Genomic DNA, 7,211 nt, shown 5'->3' with positions numbered 1-7,211 from the left:
GGACAATTGACACCAAGTTGGACACTAAGTTCAATGAAGTACTCATGCGTCTACCACAACCACCAGCCGCCTCTGTTGCACCATTGTAACAACATCAACAACCACCTCCACGTCGTGATCCAGTAGGATGAGCGAAGCGTGTTCCTCTTGAGTCAGGACAAACTTCTGGTGCCGCTGCTAATGCTTCTGTAGCTCCTGTTGCTGATGCTTCTGTAGCTCCTGCTGCTACTGCAGAGGAGGAGGACTATTACGAGGATGAGGTTGATGAAAATCATAACTATGTGCAACCACCAGCACCACCACCACCAGGTCATCCTCATGCATATAATCGCAATGGTAGGGATGCACCACCACCTTAGGTACGAGATTATGACCATATTCCCAAACTGAAATTGAATTTCCATCGTTTGAGGGTAGATACATTCCTGATGTGTATCTTGCTTGGGAGTTAGAAACTGAACAACGTTTCACATGCTTACAATATCCTGAGGATAGACGTGTTGCTGCCGCTCTTTGTGAATTCACTAGTTTTGCTTCTATTTGGTGGTCTGAACATTGTAGATTATATCATGATAATATCCCTACTACTTGGGCTTCTTTGAAAATTGCTATGCGTACTCGTTGGGTTCCACCATATTATCAACGTGAATTACTCCAAAAATTGCAACGTTTAAAACAAGGAGAAAATTCCTTAGAGGAATATTATCAGGAATTACAAACTGGCCTGATTAGATGTGGTATTGTTGAGGATAATGAAGCTATTCTTGCATGTTTTATTGTTCGCTTAAACAGGGAGATTCAGACCATTCTAGAGTATAAGGAGTATAATAAGATCACTCATTTATTCCATTTTCTTGCAAAGCTGAATGTGAAGTGCAGGATTGATAGGCATTGGTGTGAACTAATTTTTCTGTAGGTCAATCTTCATCATGGAAACCACGCACATCCTCTACTTCCACCCATCCAACTGCACTACCGCCGACTTCAGCCGCCAATTCCAACCGAGATACAAGAAAATAGGCACCACCACCACCGTCTGACAAGAGCACACCTTATGGTCCCGCACAAAGCTCTTCTTCATCCATGGCATCAACAGGGTAAACACATGAGGTTGTATGCCGTCGTTGCAAGGGTGGAGGCCACTATGCAAGCAAATGTCCATCTCCATGTGTGATGATTGTTACTGAGGATGGTGGGTATGAGTCTGCCAGTGACTATGATGAGGAGACTTTGGCTCTTATTGCAAGTGAAGAACATGGCAGAGATGATTCTGAACATGAGACACAATACATGGTTGCTCAAGATGCTAACAGACATGAGAGTTTAGTTGCTCAACGTGTTTTGAGTGTGCAGTGAACACAATCTAAGCAAAATCAGCGGCACAATTTGTTCCATACAAAGGGAGTTGTGAAGGAACGTTTTGACTGTGTCATCAATTATGGAGGGAGTTGCAACAACTTGGATAGCATGGAGATGGTGGAGAAGCTATCTCTCACCACAAGATGCCATCTGCAGCCTTACTATATCCAATGGTTCAACAACAACGGCAAGGTTAATGTAACATGTACTATTCGTGTGCATTTTAGTATCGCTACATATGCTAATTATGCTGATTGTGATGTGGTACCCATGCAAGCATGTTCCTTATTACTTGGTAGATCATGGAAATTCCATAAAAACTCTGTACACCATGGTAGAAACAATCAGTTTACTATTATTCATAAGGATAAACATATTACTTTGCTTTCTATGACTCCTGAACACATTTTGAAAGATGATATTAATAGAGTTAGTAAAGCAAAACAGTATTGTGTCTAATGAAGCCTAATAACAAACCATCATCTAGTGTTCCATCTCAAATTAAATTGAAAAAAAGATGTTTAGTTGCCACCAAATCTGATATTGATGATCCAGATTTCAACAAATCTTTTTGCTATGCTTTTGTGTGCAAAGAGGCATTATTTTCATTCGAGGACATGCCTTCTTCTTTGCCTCCTATTGTCACTAACATTTTCCAGGAGTTCGCTGACGTCTTTCGACAAGATATGCCACTGGTATTACCAACTATTCGAGGGATTGAGCATCCAATTGACTTAATTCCTGGTGCTTCGCTGCCAAACCGTGCGCCATACCATACCAATCGGGAGGAGACAAAGGATATTATGTGTCAAGTACATGAGCTGCTTGACAAAGGTTATATACATGAATCTCTTAGTCCTTGTGTTGTTCTTATTATTCTAGTGCCGAAAAAGGATGGTACATCGTGTATGTGTGTTGATTGTAGAGGCATTAATACTATCACTATTCGTTATCGTCATCTATTCCTAGGCTAGATGATATGCTTGATGAATTGAGTGGCTCTACAATATTCTCCAAGTTTATTTGCGAAGTGGATGCCATCAAATTCGTATGAAATTGGGAGATGAATGGAAAACAACATTTAAAACTAAGTTTGGATTATATGAGTGGTTAGTCATGCCCTTTGGGTTAACTAATGCACCTAGTACTTTCATGAGATTAATGAACGGAGTTTTACGTGCTTTCATTGGACGATTTGTGCTAGTTTACTTTGATGATATACTAATTTATACCAGATCTTTGGAGGAGCATTTGGTACATTTACGTGTTGTTTTTATTTACCTATGTGATGCATGTTTGTTTGGTAACCTTGGGAAGTGCACCTTTTGCGTCGACCGAGTATCTTTTCTTGGCTATGTTGTTACTCCACAAGGAATTGAAGTTGATAAAGCCAAGATTGAAGCTATTGATAGTTGGCCGCAACCCAAAATGGTCACACAAGTGAGGAGTTTTCTTGGCCTTGCTGGTTTTTATAGGCGTTTTGTGAGAGATTTCAGCACCATGGCTGCACCTCTCAATGAGCTTACAAAGAAGGATGTGCCTTTCATTTGGGTTAGCACATAGGAAGAAGCCTTCACTATATTGAAAGATAAGTTGACACATGCTCCATTACTCCAACTTCCTGATTTTAATAAGACTTTTGAGCTTCAATGTGATGCTAGTGGAATTGTATTAGGAGGCGTGTTACTACAATATGGGAAACATGTTGCATACTTTTCTAAAAAATTGAGTGGGCCAAGTCTGAATTATTCTACTTACGATAAGGAATTATATGCTCTTGTTCGGACTTTGGAAACATGGCAACATTATTTATGGCCCAAAGAATTTGTTATACATTCTGATCATGAATCTTTCAAGCACATTAAAAGTCAAGTAAAACTGAACCGTAGACATGCTAAATGGGTTGAATTCATTGAGACATTCCCTTATGTCATTAAACATAAGAAGGGTAAACAAAATGTTACTATTGATGCATTGTCTCGTCGTTATACTATGTTTTCACAACTTGACTTCAAAATATTTGGTTTGGAGACCATCAAAGATCAGTATGTGCATGATGCTGAATTTAAAGATGTGCTGCAGAATTGTAAAGAAGGTAGAACATGGAACAAGTTCGTCATTAATGATGGTTTTGTGTTCCGTGCTTACAAGCTATGCATTCCAGCTAGCTCCGTTCGTCTTTTGTTGTTGTAGGAGGCGCATGGAGGAGGATTAATGACACACTTTGGCATGAAGAATACGGAGGACGTACTTGCTACACATTTCTTTTATCCAAGATGAGATGGGATGTTGAACGTTTTGGTGCTCGCTGCACTACATGTCAAAAAGCTAAGTCACGACTCAATCCTCATGGTTTGTATATGCCTTTACCTATACCTAGTGTTCCATGGGAGGATATATCTTTGGATTTTGTTTTAGGATTACCTCAAACAATGAATGGGAGGGATAGCATGTTTGTTGTCATGGATAGATTTTCGAAAATGGCACACTTCATACCATGTCATAAAAGTGATGCTGCTACTAATGTTGCTGATTTGTTCTTTCGTGAAATTATTCGCTTGCATGGTGTGCCAAATACTATTGTTTTAGATCGTGATACGAAATTTCTTAGCCACTTTTGAAGATGTTTATGGCTAAGTTCGGGACTAAACTGCTTTTTAGTACAACTTGTCGCCCCAAACTGATGGACAAACTGAAGTAGTCAATAGAACATTGTCTACCATTCTTAGGGCTGTTTTGAAGAATAACAAGAAAAAGTGGGAAGAATGCTTGCCTCATATTGAATTTTCTTATAATCGTTCGCTGCATTCTACTACTAAGATGTGCCCTTTTGAAATTGTGTATGGTTTCCTACCTCATGCACATATTGATTTGTTACCTCTTCCATCTTTGGATAAGTTTAATTTTGATGCTAAACAACATGCTGAATTGATCTTAAAAATGCATGAGTTAACTAAGGAAAACATTGAGCATAAGAATGCTAAATATAAACTTGCTGGAGATAAAGGTAGAAAACATGTTGCCTTTTCACGTGGAGACCTTGTTTGGTTACATTTGCATAAGGATAGGTTTCCTGATTTGCGCAAACCAAAGCTAATGCCACATGCTGATGGTCCTTTTAAGGTGTTAGAGAAAATAATTGATAATGCATATAAAGTTGAGCTGCCTACAGATTTTGGGGTTAGTCCCACTTTTAACATTATAGATTTGAAGCCTTATTTGTGTGAGGAAGATGAGCTTCCATCGAGGACGACCTCATTTCAAGAAGGGGAGGATTGTGAGGATATTAATACCATTGTGACACCCATAGCCCCTACAACTATACATACTTTACCAATTACTAGAGATCGCGCACGCCAATTGAATTTTCAGGTACTTTCTTTCTTGGTAACAATTCTATTGTTCATGAGAATATGACGCTGCCTGAATTGGATACATTTGTTTTGCTGACAAAAGGGCCTAGCTTGGACAAGAAAGATGAACGTTGGAGCAAGATCAAGCAAGGAGTTGATGGCATGCGCAAGGGAAACAAGAACGGAGGTTCAAGTGATGATTTCACAACTTTGAAGCCACCATAATGAGTGCATGAAGCCATGGACGAAATATACAAAATGCTACTTCATAAATTTTGTCCAAAGGCTATTATAGGTGTTGCATCACCTTATTATTGGGTCAGGCCCATGTAATTTAGAAATACTTCAGTATAGGTTGTTTTTAGAGTCTGTATGTGTGGGGAAATAGAGTTAAGGGTTGGTTTTGGACCCCTCCTCCAAGGGGTCACGAAATCCCCCCCCCCCAACTCCTCCATATATACTGCCCTTAGGGCATCGTTTAGACTTTGGGGTTTTGTTTAGATTAAAGTTCGCCTTAGCTGTAACTTCATGCACTTCATTTGTGTTCAACGACCAAACCAAGACGTCACAGAACCATACCTTATCAATAAAGCTTTCCTCTTATATTCACAATATCCATATTGCAATCTCAGTTTCTTGTTTGTTCTTCGTTTGCTTTCAGGAAATAGACCCTCGTCGTCAGGTTGATCGTGCTCCGGCGTGGTCAATAACCTCTCGTAGTTGGTTTAGCGATTGCTAAGGCGCGACATCCTTGCAGGTTCGTAGTCAGATCGTCAAAGTCTACTCCTTCAAATATGGTAATCACCATCTCAAAGAAAGACGGGACACCTTTACGTTTATCATGACGCCGCTCCGAACAACTTGGAGGAGCTTGGCAATAACGCCACCCCCGAACAGCACCTAGCCGCTCCTGAAGGCCACGATGACCATGGTGATCCTAAGGACTATGCGATCCTGAGGACCCCTGCGACTCTGAGAACAACAACTACCTCCCTCTTTTTGAAGACGAGGAGGGCCTTGGAGCCGAGGATTTCATCGTCCCCGAAGACCCGCTGGAGTAGGAACGGTTCAAGCGGCAACTTGTAGCCACCACCCGAAGCCTAAAGAGGAAGCAGAAACACTTAATAGCTGAAAAGGATGCCCTCAACGATAGATGGACGAGGGTCCTAGCAGCCGAAGAGGGCTTCGCCAATGAGTGGTAGTACCAAAACAAAAGCTACCCACGACGACGTTTGCTCCCGTAATTCAATGATGAGGCCCTTGAGCCCACAGCTCCCAGATGCACTCAGGCACACCAGCCTGGCCGCCACCCTCGAGGACGGGACAAGACGGATGGAGAAGCCAAAAATCCACCTGCGCTCCCACGCTGGAGAGACAAGGAGCCAGTCCAGCCAGAAGATCCATATGACCTGTGGCACGACCTAACCGCTAGGGCAGGCCAAACAAGATCCATTTATTGATCTAGAGGGCACACTCCCGCAGGACGGGACAGATACCAAGTCTGGCGCGACAGAAACGACAGAGCTCTAGAGCAGCACCATGCTTGGATGACAAAAATCTCCGGCATGGCATGGCCCGGGTCAGGGGCACCGCACACCCAATGTGTTTCATAGATGAGGTGATGCAGCACTAGTTCCCCGGAGGGTTTAAACCCATAAACAACAAACAGTATGATGGGACAATAGACCCAGCCGTGTGGATCAAAGATTTCCTTCTCCACATTCATATGGCCCGAGGAGACGACCTCCACACCATTAAATATTTACCACTAAATCTTAAAGGACCGGCCAGGCACTGGTTGAACAGCATCCCCGAAAACTCCATCGGGAGCTGGGAAGAGCTAGAGGATGCCTTTCGAACTAACTTTCAAGGCACCTATGTTTGGCCCCTGGATGCCGACGACTTGAACCATGTTGTTCAATAGCCCGCAGAGTCAGCCTGGCAATTTTGGAATCGGTTCTTGACCAAGAAGAACCAGATCATCGACTGTCCAAATGCTGAGGCAATAGTTGCTTTCAGGCACAACATTCGGGATGAATGGCTCGCTCGCCTGCTCGGCCAAGATAAGCCAAAAACGATATCATGACTCACCTCTCCCATGACCCGCTTTTGTGCAGGCGAAGACAGTTGGTTAGCTCGCAGAAGCAACCACCCGGACGACCGCGGTACCTCAAAGTCCAGGGCAGGAACGGGAAACCATGACGCAACAAGAACAAGCATTGGCACAAAAGTGGTGAAGCCGATGATACGATAGTAAATGCCGGATTCAGCAACTCAGAATCAGAACCGCGTAAGAAGCCCTCTAATGGGAACCGGGACGGCCCGACCGCACCGGACTAGATCCTGGATAGGCCTTGCCAGATCCCCAGCACCACAGAAAAGCCCGCCAACCACACAAACCATAACTGTTGGGTGATCAAACATGTCGGCAAGCTTACGACCGAGGAACAAGGCAAGGGTTCCCGCAGCAATGACGATGACGAACCTCATAGACTGAAC

Source organism: Triticum dicoccoides, chromosome 6B (assembly GCF_002162155.2).
Source record: "Triticum dicoccoides isolate Atlit2015 ecotype Zavitan chromosome 6B, WEW_v2.0, whole genome shotgun sequence".
NCBI lineage: Eukaryota > Viridiplantae > Streptophyta > Magnoliopsida > Poales > Poaceae > Triticum > Triticum dicoccoides.
Note: the sequence above shows the minus strand (reverse complement) of the source record.